Source organism: Pleurodeles waltl, chromosome 2_2 (genome assembly GCF_031143425.1).
Source record: "Pleurodeles waltl isolate 20211129_DDA chromosome 2_2, aPleWal1.hap1.20221129, whole genome shotgun sequence".
Classification (NCBI taxonomy): Eukaryota; Metazoa; Chordata; class Amphibia; order Caudata; family Salamandridae; genus Pleurodeles; species Pleurodeles waltl.
Window position 1 is genome coordinate 373,337,911 of NC_090439.1, and position 25,416 is coordinate 373,363,326.

The window sequence follows — 25,416 nt, forward strand, 5'->3', positions numbered from 1 at the left end:
TGGTGTTATGTGGCTCTGGTTCTGTGGGTGCTCTTGGTCTATCTCTCTCAGTTGGCAATTTTTTTAGTCATAAGGGGTTGTGGGTAGTGTGGGTGTGTGTTTTATAGTGTTGTGGGCGTGTGGGTGTGGTGTGTGTAGCTTGAATTGTCCAATGTGGTGTTGTTTTGTATGTTTGTGTGTATTTTGAGCGCAGCTGTATGTACCGCCAATGGTTTACCGTGGTTGATTGTCCATTGCGATGATTCGTGGGTTATAATGTGATGGGCGTAGTTCTGTTGGCGTAACAGTGTGGGTTTGGATACCACCAGTTTATCACTGGCCTTTGGGCTGGCAGAATGTGTGTGTCTGTATAGTGACAGTTTGCTATGTGTGTGTCATAATGTGGGTGGCGGTATTCTGCTGTGCCGGCAAAATGTTGGCGGCAGTCAGAATGGTGGTAACTGGGACTTACTGCGCAATGTCATAATGAGGCCTATAGTGTCTTCGCCCAAACTATCAAACAACAATATTTCAACAATGATCATAGTCACTACTGTGCAGATCACATGTGTGTGGGTGGTGTCTTCGTTGCTCAGCAGCCGGTCACTCCGGGATTCCCCCGGCTCACCCCTTCTCCTCTCGTCACTTTCAGTAGTGTATATGAGGTTCCGACATTGCAAGAAGGAGACGTTAGTGTCAGTAGTGAAAAGGGCGTATGCTTCACTGTTCACGCTGTCTATTCGGGATATAATCCACTTAGTAGCACATAATGGTGGCAATGGAGTTCTGCCATGTTAGCCTGTTCTCTTTCATGTAAGTTAATCAGCTGTGTTTGGGGTAACCACAGGCAGCACTATGCTCGAATGAGTGGAGGTCGCTGTCTTACTATCGCAGTCTGAGTGGTCATCTTCCCTCTGTAGGTTCGAGGGCTACTTGATGCCTCTAATGACCCGCCCAACAGCGCAACAGCCGCCATCACCCGCTGCCTTTCTTCCTGTGCTTCTTCGGGGGTTGGTCAATCTTGTGTGATGGTTGTCGCCTCCTCGATCTGGTTCGGCCTTTGCCCTTATTGTGTTGCAACATGGTGTTCGGGCCTAAGTCCGGTCTTGGCTCCAGCCAGCCCCATGCTTCCTCCGGAGCAGTGAAGAACTCTACCCCTGTCTCTGTGACCACACAGAGTCTAGCTAGGAACGACATGGAATAAAGAATCTCTAGTTCTCTAAGCCTGCATTTCACAGAAGCATATGCTACCCTTCGCCATTGGACTTTCTGAGAAAAATCTGGGAATATAGATATTTAACTTTTTGCTATTGTCAGCTCATCGTTTTGCTGGGCTTGGTGTAGTATATGATCTCTATCTCTGAAGTGTAGAAGTCTCGCTATCACCGGTATTGGAGGAGTCCCTGGGGGTGGTGTTTTACTAGGTACTCCGTGAGCTCTCTCGAGTGCGAAGAAGGGCGAGAACCCCTCTGAAGCTACCACTCCTTGAAGCCAGTCCTCCAAGTATCTCACCATTTCAGAGCCTTCACTTTTTTCTGAGATGCCTATTATCCTGATATTGTTACGTCTCGCTCTGTTTTCAGCATCTTCTGCCCTATTTTCCAGTGCTTTGCGGAGGTTGTCCATGGTGTTCAGGTGGCTGTCGGTCAGAGCCGAGGCGGAAACCGCCTCCGCCAAGTCTCGTTCCATCGTAGTGACTCTCTCCGCCACCCGTTTGTGGTCATCCCACAGGAGGCCCAGGTCTATACTCAGCGTGCCTATCTTGACTTCCAACGCTATCCCGGAAGCCGCAATGGCCTGGAGTACATCCTGAAGTGTGGGCATGGCAGGCACTGTCTCCGCATGATGTGTGTGACTGGGTCCACCAGCTCTGTGTGTGGTCTGGGCCGTAAGGGCCCCCCCCCCCATGTCGCAGTCTCTTTTATTGAGGGCCTTCCCCATTTGGAGTTCCCCACTGTGGGTGTGTCTGATTTTCTGGGGTTGTTCTCTTGGTCTTGACTCGTATTCCGGGGTTGCGCTGTGGTAACCAGCGTTATCTTGTGGCAGATTGTCTACCCAGTCTGATCAGGTCTCTCAACGCTCAGGCTCTGTGTATCTCAAATTTGGGTATATGCATTATCTGTGCTGCTTCTGATTCAATTGCACTCCTATTCTCACAGTCGGGGGAGAATTCCTCCCTGCGATCCCTCAGTGGTGCCCCGATTACCTCTCCACACCATTGATTTCCTCTCTGCACCAAATCTCCTCTCTTCTTTCAGAGCTAGCTCTTGTAGTTGTGTCACCACTCCTGGTAAACATGGGGCCTATTGTAGTAAATTTTTCCCTGCTCCAGGTGCTCATCAGCTGGTATTGGTAACGGGCTGGTAGTATGCGCCCATTTGTGGTCATGGCATTGCTCCTATGCACCTCCTCCATCTATGAGGGCCATTCAGGGTGTCCTTACTCCCTTCTGGGTTCTGCACCCCTCTTCGCTAGGGGCGCACCGGGTGTCAGTCTCTGTGTGGGCCTACCAAGGAGACCCCCGCCGCTCAGGGCCGTAAGTCTCCAGCATTGTGTGCAGGTCAGGGTCCTACCATCTCGTTCCCTTCTCACCGGCAAGGTCTCAGCAGGTACGGGCCTTCCGCAACTCCATCAGCGCTCTCTGCCTTCATGTGTTTCAGTTTGAATTCTCCCGGTCCTCCGAGGCTCGGGCACCATTTCTCGGGAGCCCCGTCCCGATGTTCCAGGCACTCAAGCCTCTGGCGCTGTCTTCAGCACTTGCGTCAACACCTTCTCGGGTTTGCCCCATCTCCACTCCTCACCAGGAGCGAGAATCCAGGGTTCTTACACCACCCCGTTCGCCCCACCTCAGTGGTGTCGCTCCTGATTCTCAGTGGCCCCCGCGCCTAAGTATGGCCGCCATTGAAGGTGGGTGCACTCTTGTTGGTTCAAGTACTATTGCAGGCTTTCGCGTCACCATCTCCTTGGAGCTCCTCCGCCTCTGCTCCTGACCTGTGGCAAAAATCAAGCTTTCACGCCCTGCCCCGATCACCGCGCCTCAGAAATGTCGCTTTCAGATCTCATCGGCCTCTGCGCGTGGGGACAGCCGCCATTTTAGGTGGGTGTGCTCCACGCAGCGGAGAGCAGATTTGGGAAGACACATCGATCTCTGGACCGTTCACCAGGTTCCTGGATATTTCGCGGACCTTGTAGAGTCCCCCCAGTTGGTTCTTTTTGCAGGATGGGCCATGAGGGTTATTGGGCAGCCACGGGTCCCAGATCTCCTGTATTCTGCTGCCTACTCCATGCAATGCTTGGCCACGCCACCCACGGGGGCTGCCTTTAAATGTTATTAAAGTGTAGATTCCCTTTGAGAGCAGATAGAAAGTTGGAGTTTAGGGTTTCTGAGCTCACAATTTAAAAATACATCTTTTAGTGAAGTTGCTTTTTAGATTTTAAGTTTGAAAATGCCTCTTTAAGAAAGAAGGCATCTCTTGCTTAAACCGTGGATTCCCTGTTTGTGTCAGTTTGACAGTTGGGATGTTTGCACTTCTCCTCTAGACAGTGACACAAAGGGAACTGGGGTGTAGCGTGCATATCCTGATGACCCATCTGTGGCAGGAGGGAAGTTAATGAGTGGTCACTCACACCTGAAAGGGCTGTGCCTGTCCTTACTCAATGCAGTCTCCAACCCCCTGGTGTGTGTTCGGGGCCTGGCCTGGGCAAAGCAGGATCTTGGAAACAAGAGAGCCTTCTTAAATGCAGAAAGGGTATGAGTATTGAACTCAAAGCCCCTGCAAATCAGATTACTTCAAGGATATAAGAGGAACATCTGCCTGGAGAAGAGCTGATGATCTGAGGAGAAGTGCTGCCCTGGCATGTGACTGTGCTGTGTTGGGCTACCCTGCAGTTGCTGCTTCTGCCCATGCAAAGGGACAGAGAATGGACTGTGTTGCATTCCTGCTTGAGAGGTAACTCCAAGAGCTTGGAGTAGAGCTCGCCCCGTGTTTTGACGCCTCAGGGACAGCAAAGGCTTCACCAACCAGTTCTGAGTCTGCATGCTCTGGACTGTAGCTTGCCAGAGGGTGCCATTCCAGCCCCTTGGCCCCTGGAAGTGAAGTTCTGGTGAAAGAACTGTCTAACAATGCCAGACGATGCCATGTGACTTCATAAAGGAAGCCGCTGCCTGGAACCGATACACAGTCTGACCCAAGGCCGTGGACCTCATAGAGTGCAAGACCACGACTGTAGGCTTTGCGTTGCTGCAGTCGCTGCGCCCGCCCAACTTTGCTGACTTCAGAGTGTCGTATGTCTGATGCCCATGACATCCAACGTCACTGCAGCACCTGTGGCCCTGTGACATAATTGCAAACATGTGAGGTTTCCCCGCTGCAGTGTGACATTGCTGGACTTCGTGGCTGACAAAACCGAGAGCCCGACTTCACAACTGATGCCACTTCACCTCCACCGCTCTGCAGTAAGGACCCAATGCCACTGTGCGACATCTCTGCCCTTCTGCCCCAAAGCACCGGAACCAATGCCGCACTGGATCCATCGACGCCACCCTCCCCGGACCCGTGCACCAGCCTGTTTTCTACTTGTTTGCTGAGTTACTGGTTCAAGTTCAACTTTATTTCGGTAAAAAAATATCACAAAACACTTTATTAAATATAAAGATATAAAGATAAAAAGAGATGAGAATAAGATCCTCTGGCTAATAATGTCAAACATCCAAGTCAACACTATATACCATAAGCAGCATCTAAAACAGGAATGAAATACAGAGATTAAAATACATTATGATATACATAAGTTTCAGTTTATAACCAAATTTTAAGAACATAGCCTTGTGGGAAAGACAAGTATCTTATTCTCAGTTTAATACTTTACATTCATAAGTTTAGCTATAAAAAAGCTAAACTATTGGGCTGCAACTCTTCGCTGAACTTAATTTGGTACAATACATTAAAAGTTACCCCTCAGAGCTTTTGCTCTAATGTGCCAGATTGCCTCTAAACATTTTGCCAATGCACATACCACAGTCCCATGAGGGTTTGTTTTGCAAATCCTAAGGGCCAGAGGCCAGTTCCTAAGACCCATGGATCTGCAAAGTGGTATGATCCACCGAGCCCTCTGCTTGGAATAAGCGGGACAATTAAATAAAACATGGGCAGTGCACTCAGCAATTTCACATCCCATTGGACATAAGTCTGAGTGTCCTTCATGTTGGGTCCATATGCAAGTGAAAGTGCGTAGTGGTAGAGATCCTAATCTAAATCTCATATAAAGTGCACATGCTAGAGGAGATATAATCAAATCCATATAATCCTTACATTCGTAAAGGCCCTTAACGAATGTAAAACTATCTGTCATACTAAAAGAAGGCACATCTGCTAACTTTTCTACTTGTAGGCTTAGTCAATACGCATGCATGGCATTTTCTGGAAGATGAGAAGGGTCTGACCGGTAAACACCCAACCCAAGTTCAGTTAAAGTATTTTCAACATATTTGCATCACGTAATTTTTTTGGTTGAAAAAGTACTCAGCAAGGCAGTCAACCATGTTCCATATGGGATGAAGATATCCGTAAACCAGATCCTAATCCAATACAGCAGTGGCCTTAAAGCAGCTATATGTGAGATGGAGTGTAGATTTAAATCCATCTGAATAGGCAGTGTGGGGGACCTTACAGGTATTTTTAATAAGGCTTTCATGAACACATTTTCAGCTCTCTCTAGATCTTTCAGATTGCTCTGGCCCCATAGCTCTGCACCATATAAAGCCTCCCCTCTGGCTTTGCTTTTGTATATTTCAATCTCAGGAGTGATGGAAAATCTAGAAGATCTGGCTGTAAATCTCAGAATACCCCCTACTTTTTGTTTCTGGCTCATAGAGGACTTCGATAGTTGAGCCGGCCATTTGTGCGAGTCCTCCAATCAGACTCCTAAGTAATCAAAGTCAGACACTATTTCTAGTGTTTCACCATCCAAAAATATCTGTTTCCTCACTTTGTGTTTTAGGTCACCAAAAACGAATATGTCTCTAATGTTGCATAGGACAAGGATGCTTGTGACGGCACTAGGGTGCCCGAAGTGTGCTAGCTGTGTGAGAAAGCAGAAATACACCATATCTTAGTTTATACAGTACAAGTTTGTTCTCTGCTTTTCATGCAGCACAACAGCGCAACAAGTTGCCTTGCTGTGTTGTGTTTCATGAAAGATTAGTAAATTTGGACCTATAATGCAAAGGATAAGTAGTATGTAAAATAGCCTCAAAAGATGTATTGCAGCTGCAAAGCCTGAGATATACAAAAACAAGGTTTACAACCATAAAACATTCTTTAAAATGAATGAAAGTCTTTTTATGCACCATAAAACTTGTTCCCATGCATAAGGGGGCTTTTGTGATCTAATACAAATCGCAAATAGGAGAGCACATACACTGCCAATGCCATAGTTTGATCAATATAGGATTTTAAATATTGCTAATTACATGCCGATCCGTGGGTGAACGTGCTTATATGTAGCCCTCCAATAGTCATTACAAAACCCAATAAACCCAGGCAGCCTCTGTAACTCTGCTTACCTCAATGATTTGATGACATTAATTTTGTTCCACTCTAAACCTTTATGGAGCTGAATCTCCTGTGATTATAACCTTCAGTTTTAAGTGTCATCTTTTTTTTAAACATATGGATTCGAATCGGTCTTAACTTCTCCACATATACTGTCAATAATAGGTAGCCTTACAGATTCAACATCATGATTAAAAGGTGAACTGCATTGAAAATATAATACAAAGCTTTTCTTGAAACTTGCCTTGAAGGGGCTGTGCTCCTTTTCCCTTTGATACTTCATACAATTAAAGTTAGCTAAAAGATCCAGAAGGCCAGTCAAAACCTTTTTTCTATATTTCAGAGAGTAACACGGGAAATGTGGTGTACTGGGTGCAGCGCCACTTTCCTTAAATCAGACCCTAGATGTGCTAAATGAAGATACAAGCATTTTGTAATCACCAGGTTATCCAATCTGTGTGAGAAAAACACAGAACCGTTTTACAGTGGATAATAATTGTTTTAAAGCCTAAAACACTTGTATGCAGGTCTGTTTTATCTAAATCAAAATAGCAAAAATGTCATTGCGCTCATAGATGGTGCTAGGGTTTTTCTTTCATTAAGATACATTTCCTTTCAAACAAGTTCAAGAAAGATTAGATCTTCAGACAGTTGGCTTTGCGTGAAACATTAGCTACAATTTAATTGTATAGACTATATGTTAGAGGTTATTTGTTTCTCCTCATAACAAACTGTAGAGTCACGTCCACGTGTAATATTACTAATGACTAATGATCATGTAAACCCTGGTAGGTGGCTCAGAGGCACCCCTAGTCAGCAAATGCTATGACCTTCTTTCCCATTGTAGAGGACTGCCTGCCAAAAAGGTGGGAATCTCTCTGCCTATAGTGGAGCTGAAAGGTCAGGGGCCCCCTTGAAGGCACCACTCTTTGCTAAGCTGGTGGTTGAACATTGGTAAAAGTTTTTTTTTTATCAGGATACAAACCCACAAAGCAGAATTTCTTTCTTGAAAAAACATTGCATCAGCCAACTGCAGATGGGCCCTGGTCTGGCTCGAGGACCACATACCTACCTGGACCATAATGGGACGTATCGCTATAGCTAAGATGATTGTTCTACCAAAACTGTTCTACCTTTTCTAAACATTCCACTCCCCCTCTTGACCCACTTTTTCAGAATACTACAATCTAACCTGATTTCATTTTATTGGGCAGGGAAACAAGCACAAATCTTCTACAAAACTATGACACCCCACTTCATATCATCCACATATAGCCATCAAGATTGATCACGCTGTGGGAAACTGGCACCATGTTGCCAGGTTTCTGGATGCAACTTGTACTGGAGTGCACTGGGATCCTGCTAACTAGGTCCCCAGTGCCAGTGTTCTTTCCCTAAAATTGCAAAGATATTTATACAACTAGCAACACCTTTAGCTGCCACTATAGGTCCCTAGTAAATGGTACTTAGGTACCCAGTGCAGGGGGTACTAAGGGTAGGCCCTGGAGGGCAGCAACACAGATTGTCCCATCCTCAGGGACCATGCATCCAAGTGCACCAAGCCCTGCCATTGCAGGCTGAGTCTCCTGGTGCAGTCCTAAAATCAAACAGCCTGTATGCTCTGTCCACTGCACAATGTGACTATGTAACATTGATGATGATATCTGTTCCTGTTTGTTGGACCTGGCCCTTTTTGCACGTTCACCCCCAGACTTTTTGCTTGCTTTCTCCTATTTTTTCTGACCTCTTGCTGTTGGCTCTAGGACTCTGAACACTCTATGCTGCTGATAAGTGCTAAAGTGCAGGTGTTCTCCCATCTAAAGTTGGTATGATTGGCTTATACCTAATTGGCATATTTAATTTACTTGTAAGGCCCTTGTACGGTGGTATCCCTATACCCAGGGCCTGTAAATTAAATGCTGCTAGTGAGCCTGCAACGCTGCTTGCACTACCCACTGGTGTAGCCTTTCAAACCTGTCTCAGGCCTGCTAGCACAGGGCCTGCGTGCACAGTATACTGCCACAGGGACCTGGTATCTAAATGTACTTGCCAGGCCCAGAACTCCCCTTTTACTACATGTAAACGACCCCTAGGTGCTATGTATATAGAAGGCAGGACATGTCCTTGGCTCTGTGGCCTGTCCAGGTAGTGACAAGGGGTATTGTCTGATTTATGAGGGGAAGCGTAGGCATGTTTGGTATGGTTGTAATGGTAGTAAGAAATGCTGCTTACTGGTGTATATTGATTTTACCTTATCATTACAGAAATGCCACTTCTTGAAAGTGAGCATTTCTTTGTGCTTATGACTCTGGTTTTTGCAGCTTGACTCCAATCCACATCTGGGCAGAATGACGGTTGGGCTTTGTGCATACCTTTCAGTCAGACTGTACACAGGGAGGGTGGAGGTGTCACAGAGGTGCATTTGAATTTTTACTGGTCTTCCTGGGCTGAGAGAAGGGTAACCAGCGCACACTTGCATCTGTAAAGGCTGTGCCCTGGCCTCACACAAAGGGCTCATTTAACCTCAACTGATGTTTGGAGCCTGTGCTGGAGGAGACAGGGGGCACTCCCAGAACCAGTTGGAACTGGTTGGAACCACCACACGCCATCTTTGTTAAACCTTTGCACAAATTGAGTATAGGTACAGGGGATTATTCCCCACAATTTGGAACACTTTGGAGACACCCCGGACTCATATGCCCTTATAACTGGACACAGAAAGCTGCTGGAGGGACTCACCGGGGACCACTTTGGACTGTTGCTGCTGTGCTGACCTGTGACCTGCTTGGTCACTTAGAGGAACTGCCACTGTCTGCATTCCCTTTCGTGTTGGCCTGCTGCTGAGCTCTATTGCCCTGTGCTTCATCTTTTGTGTCCCCCAGGGGATGGGTGCTGTGGCTACTGACCCTTGCATCTGCCTGCATTGCATGTGAGGAGCACTTCTTTTTACTTATATAGTACCTTGGCAGCACTTTGGCTCATCTTGCCTAACACCTTGAAAGCTCTTCTTCGGGTTGCCCCTAGCACCTTGGACTGCTCGCTCGTGTTGCCACTGGAAAAAGTATCACTGCTGCAACCTGGGCGGCTTATCGGGATCAAAGCCAGGAGCATGGCTGAAGTGCGCTGCTCCCTGTGTCCCTAGTGCACCGAAATGCGAAGACAGGAGCGAGCGTGCTCCTAACAGTGCCCCTGGGGCAAAGCATGCTCCAAGGAGTGCCCCCAGTGCACCAGCAAGCTCCAACCCCAGCCTAATCAATGCTGTTGCCCAGGAGATACAGGAGACACTCGCACACCAGATTGGATGTGGGTGAGTGCACATCCATGGCCCCAGGAGGGAGGAAGACCTCCTCGGAGCTCCCCTCCGGATCCCAGTGCCACCAGGGAGCAGGACACAGGAAAGGTGAGGGTAAGTCCCCTCTCCCCCCAGTCACTGCCAACGGAGCGTGAAGCTTCAATTCTTATGTTTGCTGAGGCCCGCGGCCAGGAGGAAAAGCCTCAACGGAGGCTCCCTGTGCCCTCGGGCCCTTTCCCCTGTTCTGTCAAGGGGCCCGGAGAGTCCGTGGATGACCTTGTTTGGGCACAGGCCCTCAGGAGGGGCCCCTGTATCAAAACAGAGGGGATGTGTGCAGCCCCCCTCACCCAACTTTAAAACGTCCCTGTTTGGTGCCAAGGTGCACAGGGGGCCACATTTGCCCCGTGGCACTGGAGGGGCCTCTCACATATAAAACAGGTACTTTTAATGAGCATTATGAGCATTGTATGCTAACCTGTTTCTTTTATGTGCCATATATTTGCTAATGCTCATTTTATGGGTATTCTATGCTAATATATTTTCAAGACTTGCCATATGTTTTCTAATGTTCATTGTATAGGCATTTGCAATACTTTCATGACAAGTGCATTTCTATAGTAATGTTTTCCTGACTACTGCTTATGTTGCAGTATAATAAATAACCTCTGTGTTATAGGTGACTACTGCTGATTTCTGAAGTGCTTGGGTAGCAGGGTATTACTGACATGTTGTGTTTGGTCTAATAACGTTGTGTACAATACAGTTTATTTTTATTTAACTTAGTTTTGTGTTTCCTTTGTGGTGGGGATAGTGTGTCAGAGGTGTTGTGTGTGTTGTGCAAATGCTTTACACATTGCCTCTGGGATAGGTCTGACTGCCGGTGTCAAACAACCAAGGGGGTAAGAAGGGGTTATCTTGGGTGTGCAACTCCCTCGCCCTGACTAGAGTGGGTGGTCCCAGGATTGCCATGCCTCGCATCGCTCTGTCTGGGTGGGAAATCTAGCAAAGGTCACCCAGCCACTAAATGGGCAAGGTGACCATCAATATGACCTGGCAGTCCAGTGACAGATGATCCAACAGAGGTAGGAAAATCGCAACTGTGGCATAAGGGGAGCCCCTTGAGGTTTATGTTTATGTTGAGTCACCCATTCTGCAAAACTCTAAATGCTACCCTACATCTCATCTTATTACTCACAGAATAACTTTTTTTGCTATACGTTTTCTAACCTTCAACATGATTTATAATACTAATGGAAAAACGGTTTGTTGTGCCCGTCCCTGCTTGGACATAAAGACATTTTAAGTCATGTGCAAAGAAGCCAGTTGCCCTGGACCCCCACCTTCCAATCAAGTCCCCCCACCCACCAATAAAATACATCTTTCTCTCTAGCTCACCCTTGTCTATTTCCATACCTCAACCTCTCTCCTCTCTGACTACCTCTGCCCCTAGGTCTGTCTTTCTTTACACCAGTTACATCGTAATAATTTTGGGGAGTCCTGAAGAAACATATTTCAATTGTTTTTGTGTGAACCCTGTTTCTGAAAGTTTGTTTGGCATCATGGGGACTTCAATCAGCAGAAAATAAATAGAAAAAGTATGAACAGGGGGCCAGAAGTATGTCTTGGCCAGGACCCCAGAAAGCTTCACAATGACACCACCTGGCTCATTGTGCATGGCAGCTCCTGTTCATGGAAGGCAATGTCATTCAAATATATTGGGAGTATAGGTTACTGCTTTTAATTCCAGCAGAGCAGGCTTAGCATTGTTTAACCTTTGTATTGGAGGCTAGGTTATTAATAAGGATAAGTGTACACCTATTACTAGCAGCAAAGCCACCCTGGCAACTTAAGGTCCAGTCAAGGTCTTAATACATTAGGCCCAGAATCAACCCCTGGTAGCAGGCAACGAGCAGGCAAGCTTAACTTAGGAGTCAGATATGTAAATCATTTAAATAGACCAATACAGAAAATGTTAAGATATAACACACAATGAACATCCCACACGAAAATAGGAAATATTTTTATCTTAAAAGATGAAATAAAAAAATAGCTTTCTACTGCTTAAAAGCCAATAGCTCCAACTGGGGACATCTGGTCATGCTAGACCTAGGCCAAGTCACAGTTTGAGGCCAACTACGACAGAGCCCTGCTTGGATACACTAACCAGGAGGCCTCAGTCAAAGTATTACCTTTGGACTCATCTTTTAGGAGCTTTTTCTCTTGTCATCAGCCGAGGTTCCTTGACAGGCCGGGATCCGATGCAATGCTATTGATTTGCTTTTCCACTGGGTCCTGGTCAAATCCTGGAACTCTCATCAACAGGGAAATGCTCTGGTGCTTCAGTAGGATAAACTTCAAGCTGGGTCTCTGTTCGTCCGTGGTGGTTGACTGTCATCAACAGGTTGGTTACCTCCTAGAGCTTTTTCCCAACATTGCTACAAACGTCTCCAAACTTCTGAAACTTTTTCCTGAACTTCCCCTTGATGGTTCAACGTCTACAAAACACAAAACTACAGGTGTAGAAGCTCTGAGATTGTCTTTGGAAGTGTGGACTACAATCCCCACAATGCACCTGGCCAAATCCTCAAAAGTCCACTGGGCACACTCCAGGCTGGGGACGTCTTGATGGAGATGGTGCAAGGCAGCTCTGTTAACCTGTTGCTTTCAGGGAGTCCACTTCTTAATCCTTTTGGAAGCAAGGTATTGATTTCAGGTCTGTAGTTCCTATTGTGCAGCAGTAGCAGTCCTTGAGAGAGCAGTCATTTGGGGCACAGACCAGGGTTCCAGCAGGGAAGTCCTTCTTCTCCCTGTAGTTTCAGGCAGCAGATCTGAGTTTCACTGCAGCTCTCACATGTTTATTCAATGGTCTTAGGAGACAAATAGGGAGACACCCCTGTGCAGTGCAATTCAGTGTGCCACTCAGAAGCATGACAGCTCCCCCCAAAGTCCAGCATATTCTTGTCCCACAAACCACTGCACTTCCAAAATCCAAGATGGAGAATTAATTTGCAGCAGAGTGAGACCTGGCTAAACCAACATACTAGTGTGGCTCATTTCCATTAACACTCTCCCTCCAGATTGGCCTGCCAGCTGGCTGGGGAGGGTACATGGAGAGAGGGTACGTCTGGCTGGCATTCCTTTCTGTCCTGTTCTCTTTGAAGCCAGTTTAATTTACTCAGCTCCCTTTCTGGCTTGTGCTCTGCAGAGTTCCCCCCACCAGATAACCTCTGCTCTATGCAGGCTACTTACCACCTCATCAAAGTGCCTGTTAAGGCTGGTCAATCAGGAGAGGCTGCTAGAAGGCTGAATTTTGGCTCACAGAAAAGCAAGTCTAATAACTTATTTTCTGAAATAGGTAGCAAATTGTTGGATTTAACATTGCCAATCTTTTAAGTCCTTGAATAATATTTATAGCTCCTTCCAAGCAATAGTTATACGTAAGTAAAATATTCCAATATTAGCCTATGGAGCTAAACATCTATAATGGGGAAAATAAAATGGGCAGTTTTTCCCTCACCAGAGCATATGAAACATATTTTATAACATCCCTCTTATAGTCACATGGCACCCAGGGTAGATCTTAGGGGTGACTTATGTGTAAATATGTCAGAAGATTACCCATTAAATCAAACTTCCATAGGAGCAGATGCCTTTTACCCAACTCCCACCAACAGATGCATGCTCAGGCGTTAACTGATTATCTGAACCCTGCATCCACTAAGGGGGAAAGGGTAATGGCAATAGAGAAAGAGAGACTGACTCCAGATCCAGTTCTCCAAAATCTGAAACTTCCTACTTGAAGATAGGATATTCAGTGTGTGTCTCTGAAAACTTGCACCTTTCTTCTTATTGGGATTTCTTTAAAGGAAGGGCCTGCAGTTGGGTGATAAGAGCTTAGATGAGTACATTCCTACTGTGCATTCAACTGTTCAGCCATCACATTCACCCAATTCTATCGTTCTCCTAACATGGATCTTTTGAGAGATGAGCCTCTCTCCAAGAAAACAGTGTTAACTTGATAATTTCTTTTGTCCAGGAGTCAGAGGTTTCCAAGGTTCTCTTGAGAACAGTTCAAAAGTTCACAAATATACAAACTAATAATGTATTATACATGAAATGAAAACTCCTTCTCAAGGTTCAGTTTTCTCAATCACATTCTCTAGGAATTAGTCTGAGCACTGAGGTTTGTCTCTAAGACTGACAAGTCTGCAAAGCATAGAGATGTAGAATATATATGTACAAATATATATATATATGGGCAAGTCTGGAAATCATACAGAAGGACTCCTTACTGCAGTTACTTGAAGTTCTGTTTACCCAAAACAAATTCTTCTCAGAAAGCCGATAGCCAGCAAAAAAAATCAGCTTCTTCAAAAGGGAAAAAGTAACTGGTATTCCCACCATAACAAGAAAAATAATTAATTACTCAAAACTGGAATAATTCTCTATGAAACAAAGCGCCTCAGGAACATTGCTTATTCTCCTCAGCATGACAGTTGAAGTGCAGGGCTCCCAGAGAGAAACAGCTGGAGGGAAGCTTCAGCACGAGACTAAGGTAGAAACACTGGAGCACTGGCCTCACCAGGATTTGCGGCCACCATCTTGAGTAGCAGATAAACCTGAAGAAGATAATTCTAAGAACAGCCTTGGCCAGGGCCACTGGGAGTGAGGACGCCCCTGCAACCAACGTGGGTACAAGGAAAAGGGGAATCATTTTTGCTGAGGGAAGAACTTAACAACGCTGGCAATAGTTTTCCTGACGAAATGTAAGAATAGTTACCACTTTGGAAGTATCGTGAATTCCAATGTCCAATTCGCACACATTTTATTTTTTAAAGATATTCTGCAAGCCAGGGATGCTTTTAAAAATGACAACTGGCAACACACAAATGCATTTTTCAGTGCAGGGAATTTGCTGGTCCTCTCAACCTCCCTGCCCTATTAAATGCTAGGAACTTACAGGTAGTTTGAATCCCCCTTGTCCTATTATATACTAGGGATTTAGAGGGGTCTCCCATTGCCAATTGTAGTTACACACAGTACTATATGACTTTTATATTTAGAGCACTGGCCCTGGGCCTGGTTAGCAGAGTCCAGGACACAATCAGAGTCGGTTACCACTAGCATCAGTTAACCAAAAATGGAGTAAACAGGTCTACAAGGATGACTTTCTCACATTTTTAAATTTGCTGAAACAAGTATGATTGCTTTTAACAATTTAATCACTGTAATTTGTATGCCCCTCAAATTGCAGTGGCACAAAGGACTTCACCTTCGAAGGGTAACATACGCAACAGTGATGGATTTCATAGATCCACATCTTTATTTGAGAGGCTAAAGTTAATCTTCAGCTCAAATTTTACTCAACCCATTTGATGCATCATGGCACTGTAGTCAACAGGTAGCTCCTTGATTCCATGGGTCTTATCTATGAAGTTTTTATAGGGTCTTGCAGTTGACAGGATCATTTTATTAACTGATAGGAATATTGTGCTATGACAATTCACTTAATCTGTCCCACTGACCTGGGGGCTCGCCTCCCAACATCTTCTTTTTTAAACCTGTATGATTTCACTGGCAGTTTACCCTCTATCTTTTCACTGAATTCTAAGACTTTATGGTCCATATTTATGCTCTGTTTGCGCTGGATTTGAGTCATTTTTTTTAACGCAAATTCAGAGCAAATTTAACTCCATATTTGTACTTTGGCGCTAGACCCGTCCAGCACCAAATTTATGGAGTTTGAGTCATTTTTTGTACGTGAAAACCTACCTTGCGCTAGTGACATGCAAGATAGGCGTTCCCGTGCAAAAAATGACTCTAAGGCATGTGCGCCTTATATATTCTCTTGTCAAAATGACGCACAGGAGAAGGCGGGCCTTAAAACATGGCGCCCAGCCAGATTTGCACAGTTTTTTAACGACTGGGTCAGGGCAGGCATTAAGGGACCTGTGGGCTCATTTTCATGGTGGGAGACCATGGAAGCAGTCCATAGGTGGCCTTCTCTGCACCCAGGGACATCCCCTGCCACCCTCGCCCACACCTGGTGGACACCCATGGATGGGGGGACCCATGCATGGTGAGTGCAGGTAAGTATAAATTTTAAAATAATTTAAGCGGCATAGGGCGGCCTAACGTGGGCCCGCCTACATGCCACTGTGCCCAATGGCCATGCCCAGGGGACAGAAGTTCTCTGGGCATGGCCATCGGGCAGGGGGCATGACTCCTGTCTTTGCTAAGACAGGAGTCATTTCCATGGGGCTTGTGCGTCAAAAAATGGCGCCAGTCAGGTTAGAGCCAAGATTTTTTACTTTAACCTGACCTGCACCATTCTTTGGCGCACAATCCCCAGTCTTCCCTTCACCTTCGCTGCCCGGTTAGAGTAATTTATTTTGACGCCAAGCAGGCCGCAGCGCCGGCTAACGTCATTCCATAAATAAGATGCCCGGCTGGTGCGTTGGAATGGCACTAGCCGGTGGTAAACTTTTTGACGCAAATCAGCCCTAGCGCTGATTTACGTCAAAAAGTATAAATATGGGCCTATATTTGGACTCCACAACAAAAGTAGGGACTTAGGTCTACCTTATTCCCATAAACACTGGTCTCCTAGGGCCTCATTTACAGGGAAAATGACACTGCATGATGCTTCAAGCCGACTTGCTGCACGGCACTGCATCATTTTGAAAGTGCAGTGATGCGTCATATTTACAGAAATATGATGCATCCCTGTACTTTCCTCAGTGCTGGCACTCAAACTGATGCCTATCGCCAATGCAGGCACCCTTGCACCATGGCAAAAGGGTGTCTGCATTTCAGGAATAATTGCTTATGTGCAGGAAGGGACACCTTCCTGCACATAAACAACCATTTATAGTATTATCCTCTTTCTATGTGTGCTGTAGAATGCAGCACAGATAGAATGATGAAAAAACTAGGAGAAATTATGTTATTTCTCCCTGTTGCGCAACTTTAACACCACCCCTGAGGTGGCATAGGAATCTGAACCATTCTCAGCCTTGTAAATCAGGGAATGCATTAGATTTTGTCAGGTTCCATGGTTGCTGCATGACAACACCTACAGAAACACCCATGGAATGCCCTTTTCATGCACAGTTATGCATGAAAAAGGGGGCCATATTTACAAGGCCATAAAAATCCAAATAAGGTGGCTTTGCATGGCCTTGTAAATATCAGCTGTCACACTGTGCCCCCAGAATGTAAAAAACATTACAATCCAGTGACGCAATGTCCCACTTAGGCCTTGTAAATGAGGCCCTTAGGCCCTGATTCATGCCAAAGTGGCATAGCATGGTGCAACCACTTTTGAACCAAGGGATGTGCCATATTTTCCCTACGTTTCCCCTTGCGCCGGCACTGAATTAGGCTGCATACTTGCAGGTGCTGTTAAATCTGCCCCTTAGTCTCTTACAAGTCTCCTTATAAAGTTGTAGTCTTTAAAATGTGATATTTTTAGTTTTATTTTATATGGAAGGTCACAGGGCCTGATTCACAAAGGTAAACCTAGACCAAAAGTCTAAGTTTAGACCTAAAGTCTAACTTTACTCATAGTAAAGTTAGACTTTTGGTTCAAGTTTAGACTTTTGGAGTAAACTTAGACTTTTGGTCTAAGTTTACCTTTGTGAAATAGGCCAGCGGTGTTTAGACACATAAGGGCAAATTTAAGCGCCCCTATTGCCTCCTTTGCCACATTAGCCTCATTTGTTTAAGCTAATGTGCCCCAATGAGGCAACATTTGCTACGCCAAATTTACAAAGCGGTGCAATGCATGCATTGGGCCACTTTGCAACTGTTTGCACTACATTATGCCAGTGTCAGGCATAATGAATGCAAAGGGGACGTTCCCCATTAGGGGGGCTGAATAAATGGCGCAAAGAAATTGAAAAGATTTTATTTATCACTTTTAACGCCTGCTCCAAGCAGGTGTTAAAAGGAGGCACATCATTGTTTACAATGGGCCGTAATGGCTTTACAAAATTAGCTTCAAAATGTTTGACACTAATCCTGCAAAGCTCTGAGCTAGCACCAAAACTGTTGATGCTAGCTCCCTAACTACCTCCATGGTGTGCTGTATCTTAGATAGGGCGCACACATTGTAGAGCTAAGGGGCACTAGAAAAGTGGAGCTGCACTGGGTGCTGCAACACTTTTCTTAAATCAGGCCCAAAGGGGTTGATTCACAAAGGGCCACCACAGTCACGGTGTAGTCACCACACTCATGGTGGGACCTCCACAATGCGAAACTGCAGTATGGAGGTGCCCCCACAAGTGCAGAACCCCTGCCACAACTGTGGGGCCTCCACTGCAACTGCGGAGACACTTTGGGAATGGGGCCATAATTCCTTTTTTCCAGAACCTCCTTCAGTGTTTGGATTCTGAATATCCCTTCCAACATGGTAATTATTTTGAAGTTATCTTTAAGGATAGCATTTTGTGGGAACCTAGACAAAACGCATGACATGTGATTTGTCTTTAGGAACTTTTGCTTTTTGGTTAATTTAATTCACAGTAGTCCATGCTCTTGTTCCGACTTGTTAGATGTGGGGTAGGAGTCACAAGAAAACAAAGTGTATTTTAATCAGACAAGATATCCTCATCTTTTTGTGTTTTATGTTGACTCCAGCAATCTCTTGTTTAAGGCACTTCTTGTTATTCCTAATAGCTGTGCTTCAGAAAGCTCACTGTCAGGAGAGGTATTGCAAAAAATAGGAAAGAACAGGCAATATGGCATTTCTATTAAATCTGGGTAATATGGTAATAGGGAATCTGTGGGAACAAGATCAGACCCAACTAAACATTTCACATACACATTTTAGAACCGTGAATATCATAGAGATGAGTAGCAGGAACATAGTTTAATAGTGCTACCAAATAGCAAAAAAAACAGCAGAAAGCACTATGTTAAAATCTTATTCATAATTTTTTATAATGAGATAAATAAGTAAACTACTGAGCGGTACTTTAAGGATCTTTTGTCATAATCTGAACCAGGTATACATTTCCTTGAACTGTTGTTGCACCTTTTTCCTTGTATTCAAATATGGATCATGAAAGAGTTCCACAACCCATATTTGTGTGCAGGTAAGCATTGACATTTTCTTTTGACAAAACAGTTAACCTAATCAAAAAACAAGCTAAAAAATCAAATTCATTTTTTTCACTTTCAACTAACATGGGGTGAAAAATGTCTGTCAAAACCTACCATTTCAAACTAAGAAAAACATTGAAATTGATTAGTTATAGGTATCTCAAGTAACTAAAACTTGTGCTCTTAAGTAACTATAACTTGTGCCCTCACCATACACAGTATTGTCATCAACGATGTCATTTCAGATGTTGTAGTGATGTTAACAAGAATGTCATAGAACATGCGTGATATAATATATGAAGTAATTAGTGCATGGTAAATTTCTGTGGTTTTGTTAGTTTAAAATGGTATCCTTTAACTGACAAGTTCATCTAAGAATAACATCCCTTTAACCTTTGATTTTTCTGTTTTGAAAGCAAAGTAAGTAATTGATTGCCATGTGTGATGTGGGGTTGAGTGCCTTGCATGGGGCGTGGTGTGGGGTTAGGTCTTTGGTGACATCCTGCACCCAACTCGCTGTAGGCACCCAACCCCCCACCACGCATGGTCATGTGTGAAGTGGGGCACAGGCATGGCATGGGTTTGGGCTCAGGGTGTCGGGCCAGGCCCATCGACCATCCTCTTTGTAGATGATAAATGATATAATTTTAAGTAACGCACATGGTTTGTCACCTGGCCAGGAGCAATTACAGGTTGTCCAGATCATTAGTGCCAAGACAGCTACAGGTGTTTGTACGCTTTATAAATCCTGCTTCATTCATAAATCCTGATTCATTCAGTTTTAAGTAAGGCACACCTACTGTCTTTGACAGAGGGTCAAAACTCTAAAATATAAAAAGCATGGGCTTATTGGCTTTCTCAATGTGTCAGCAGATCAACACATATAAAACAAACTTACTGGCTTTGTCAAAAAGTCACCACTATCTATAATCATATGTATATTTCATAAATTCACATGTTACCATGTTTAACAATTGTGATTTTACACCATGTTGTCAGTAAAGCATTGTTTAAAATAAAAACATGAATCATATCTATGATTTTTTTCTTAAAATTTTTGAGGCCATAGACCTCAAGCATTGAACCAATCATAAGAGGGCCCTGCACTCCAGCTGAAGGGTATACAGCTCCAAGTTACAGTGCTTTTAAAAAATATGCCAAGCTCTCCTGGGGTCTTGAATTTAATGATCCAAGGCACACTGTTTTTTTTTTTTATGTCGCTGTGGACCCTCCCGGCAGCCCTCACATTAAAGAAAGTTGTTGGTGGTGCCCCTACCCTCGTCTGGCATTGTGAGCTGCTCCTTGTTGGAGCAGTGAATAATTAAAGAGCAGCTTATGTTATTCACTGCTCCAACAAGGAGCAGCTCACAATGCCAGACGAGGGTAGGGGCACCACCAACAACTTTCTTTAATGTGCTGGAGGGCTGCCGGGAGCACAGAAGCCCACAGCGACATTAAAAAAAAACAGGGTGCCTTGGATCATTAAATTCAAGACCCCAGGAGAGCTTGGTATATTTTGCGCCACTTTGTAACCCTTTTAGCTACATTATGCCTGCGCTAGGCATCATGTATATAAAGGGGGCATTCCCCCATTAGGGAGGCTGAAAAAATGACACAAAGAAATCTGAGAGATTTCTTTGTGTCATTCGTTCAGCATGTTTAACTCTTGCTCAGAGCAGGCATTAAAAGGAGACACACTATTGTTTACAATGGGCCCCAATGTGATTTGCAGGATTAGCGTCAAAGCACAAAAAGTGCAATTTCTGGACAAAGATCTAGCTTTTTGTCAAATGTGGTATAATTCTGTTCATCCGCAATTGGTTATTATATAAAATATATATTTTCAAGGTAGGGAAAAGTGGATTTAAGTTAAGGATAGTAAAACTATACCTATCAACATAGCCTTACCTTGAATATATAGTGGCAGTCATAATTCTGCTGTTTATATTTTTGTAGATTGAAATGTGGGCCATCAATGGTGTGACAAACTACCCCGAAAAATGCCTTTACTTCCTGTAGAAGTCTAGTAAAACACAAAAAGGCTGATGATAGGTCAACAGCTAGCCACTGCATCAGCCACATCGGGTTTCTCATATGAAATATTAGAGTCCTGGCAAGAGTGATAAATTGGACTAGAAAAACAGGCATCATTGAGGCCATCTGTCAATAAACAATCTTGGATAAAAAAAGTGTCCCATAGGAAGTAGCGTCCTTTCATCCAATCTGTGCAATCCCCTTATCTAGCAGAATTACCTTTACTATTGAAGAAGAAGTAGATCTAGACTTTAATTGTTGAAAGACATTGGTCGAAAAACCTAGTGTAAAAGTCTAGAACTTTCTGAACATTCATGAACTGAAGGATGTTTTCTCAGACTTAGGTGGTCATTTAGAATATGGCGGTAATGATGGCACCGCCGGCGGTGGTGGTAATTAACGCTGAAGGCATAGAGGGGCAGACTGCCATATAAAGATAACAGTAGTGAACTGGCTGCTTTGCACTACCCACCACCCGGCCTGAATCGACCACCAGGCCGATGGTAGCCACTTTCGACCCGGCGGTGGAGCCTAGACCGCCGGTGTGATAATGATCCCATTTGCACCAGAGATTTCCTGACGGGATACCCTGCCAGGTAATCCCTAGCGGAAAGCATACTGGTGACAGGAATACTCATTCCTGTTCCCACCATGTGACATGCTAGGCCCCCCCCCCCCACTGCCACAACCCACAATTACCCCACAAGCACCTGGACACCCCCCCACCCCCAAACCCTGAAACCATCCACCCTACCCCTCCTCCCCAATCACCCTGTAGGCCCTCCCCAATCCCCCTCACCATCCCCCACCTCCTTTTTCAGCCACCCAATCCCCCAAATACAAATGCACACCTACATAGACAAACACACACATTCATACACGCAGACACACATCCCAACTTTCACAAACACACGCACACCCCCATGCATGCACTCACTCACTCAACACACACACCTCCCCACCTTCCCTCTTGGGCAGCACTTACCTGTTCCGTGGCACTGCTCCGGGAGGGAACGGGCTCCTAGGATGCTGCTCCACCAGCATCGCCGCATCTCCATACACCGCCAAGCCTATGACTTCATTATTATAGGAGTGGCGGTGTCTGTACTGACGTGGCGGTGAGGGTGGAGCAGCATCCTCCCCCCGCCACCGGCCACCAGCATGGTACATGGGGGCCATCAATGGCGGTGAGGCTCCAGGCATCATTATAGGGCTGGCTGCCTGCCACTGGCGGTCTTCAGTCGACCGTCGGCACGGTTGTAGGTGGGGCATCCTACCATTATCATAATGACTGCCTTACTATCAAGTGCTACGTTTTACATCCCATTATCTTAGAGTAAGACTTCCAAGGAGTTAAATTTACCAGATTATCTCTTCATGCTGGATTATTAAATTGTGACTGCTGTTCCATTTTTTGGTAAAAGGCAAATTGGAGGACCACTGACTGAACAATGAATTACTGCACCATAAGGGAAGAACAAAGCAATTGAATGCCATTCACATCTTCAGATAAGACAACACTGACTTCATTTAGGCTGCACGTGATCAAAAGGAATAAAGGTTCATACTTAAAATGTTTCTTTAGAAACCAATCATTGGAAATTAAACAAGGAATTCTGTTGATCTTTCTCTTGGAGTACTATGTGTATTCTTTGGACTAATCCCTATGCAATTGGACTTTCTGCATTCCACCAGAATGTCCACCTTAATATTCAGTAGGAAACTCCTGGACAATTGGTTTCATCCTTGCATAGCTGAGACAGATGATTAATTTACTGCTGATAATGACAAATCAACCTGACAAGGATGTTTAAAGTTATGTTCTTCTTAGTTCCTGACAATCATCTCAGATTATGCCTTCCCAGAGATGCAGGATTTATCAAATAATTTTACTTGAGCCTTTAGTCTACATTAAGTAGGAAACATTAAGCTCAGCATCCAGCTCAAGTGGGACAAATGTTATTTGTCAATGATCAATGTCCGAAGGTCCACTTTGTTGTTATTCCTGGTCCTTCAAAAGGCAATTACATGTATACTAGGGATTCAGTCTCATTTTGTACGGTGGAGAAGACCACTTAGGTCACTGTCTTGCCTTCCAGACCAATAGCGGACTGTTGCTTACAAGTATTGCTTGAATTCCATCCTTGTGGTCTGTGTCAGGGCCACCACACTGCAGTTTGAGATCTCATAGTCTTTCTTGCAAAAGACCAGCATGGCAAGATAAGGTCTCAAAGAATTAGTACCACAGAGTTGGGTAACAATGAATATCTGTTATCTACCAATAGACCTCAAGACAAACATGCACTGTACAGATAAGCCTAATATGTTCAGTTATTATTGTATCACCCATAAAATATGTCTTAGATGGCTATAGGTCTTTCATGCTTAGTTTGTGCTTCACCTTTGTAGGATTTCCAAATAAGGAGGACATGAATATTTTTCTCACCTCTTGAGGCCTGTTTCCAGTTTTGTTCAATCTCACTGTGTTTCTTACGCAACTTGAACAGCCTAATGGCTTGCTTATGAAGGAATGTTGCAGTTGGGCACCTTCATTTTTATTCCCTAACTTCACGAAAGAAGGGTAACCTCTCAAGCATGGAACATGGGGTGGCCGGGTCACATGGCATCCTGCTCAGCATTATTTTACTAACACTCCTAAAGGAATAAGTTAAGGACATTGTGCACATGCACAAGAAAGAACATCCTCCAGGGGAACCACCTCTAGATTTCACCTCTGCTCTTACATCTCGACACAAATACCTATTATGTTTCTTTCACAAATAACCTCCATGATGTTTCATTTAAGGACATGTTCTGTGGTGTGGGAAGGAGGAACGCAGCTGGTGAGCAGAAATAATTATCACCTATGAACAGACCTACAAATAAAGGAACGTATGGACTAAAAAAAGAGTAAAACAGGAAGAATACGTCATAGCAGAGCCATATTAGGGAACGTCAGTAAAAACACCAACCAGGACTTTCCAAGGGTCACTAGTAATAAAACCACCAAGGAAAGTGTTGAAACAGACAAGAAATATAGGAACGTGTTGTACTAAAGTCAGCAACTAAAAATGCGGGAATTTGTTACATTTCTCTCTGAATGCCATTATGGGGCTTGTAGTGTTTGTTGTTGTGAAATGCCTTTATTAAATAGATAAACTATGAACATGTTGTTCATAATCGACTCTATGATACCAATTTCACTTCAACCATATACATAAGGGTAAATGCCTATCAATTTATTAAAAAAGGTCTAAGGAACAACACAAATGATAAAAGAAAAAATGGGGAATCTTAAATCTCTTTGCCTGAGATGTAGGTTATCATTGATTAAGGAAACACAACTCGAGAGAGAGAGATACCTGCATCACTTGAGAACTAAAAACAAAGGGGCATATTTATGAAAAATGAGCCAAAACTGCCTAAACGCAGTTTTGCATCATTTTTCCCAATGCCTGCTAGCGTCATTCCTTAGCGCCTTCCTAGCACCATATTTATGAAATGACATAGGATGCCATTAAGGAATGGATAACAGCAAAAAGGCACTAATTGCTGCACAATGCCACAAGTAAAAATGACAATGTGCAAAAATGGTGCGCCACCGTTTTGCACCACGTAAACATGTCGCAAAAGGGCTAGTGCCATTTTAACACCGCATTAGCATCAAAATAAAATGCAAAAGTGGGAAAGAGTGCAATTGCAACAGAAGATGGAAGCAACAGGTCAGGAGAGATCCCAGTGAGACACCAAAGTACCAGCCAGGAGGGTACGAACAAAACACATAACGAGAAGAGAAAGCGTAAGTGTTGCTTTAATGAGGAGGAGCACGGCATCCTGGTCAGAGAGGTGACAGATCACCAACATCAACTATTCGTTACCTCCAAATTGCCAGCTGGGAAGAGAGACGCAATATGGCAGCAAATGGTGGACAAAATAAACAGTGTAGCTGAGGTGAAGAGAACTGTCATGGAGGTCATGAAGCGCTGGCACAATTGCAAGCATAGAACTATGGAAAATCTTGCCAGAAAATGTAAGGCAGAACTGCAGACTGAAGGTGAAAGTCCTGCACCACAGGAGGACCTGGATGAGCTGGAGGAGATGGTTGCAGCGGTCATCCCAGAGGAACTGGTTACTGGAATTGCAGGACAGGACAGAGCAGACTACCAGGAACCACCACAATTGCAGGATATGTTGCAGGGGGGATATCTGGAACTCCACTAATGCCAGAAGGGAGAGGCATATAGTTCGCACTCATTGCTGCTAAAGCGTTGCATACAGACACATTGGGGGTCATTTTGACCTCAGTGGTCTTTTGAAAAGACCGCTGAGGGACCGCCGTGCGGAATATCGTCAGTGGTGGCGGTTTGCCGCTCGGCCTATTATGACTGTTGGCAGCTCTCCGTCCTGTTACGGACGGAGAGCTGCCAACAGCCATACTGGCGGGAGGCGGGG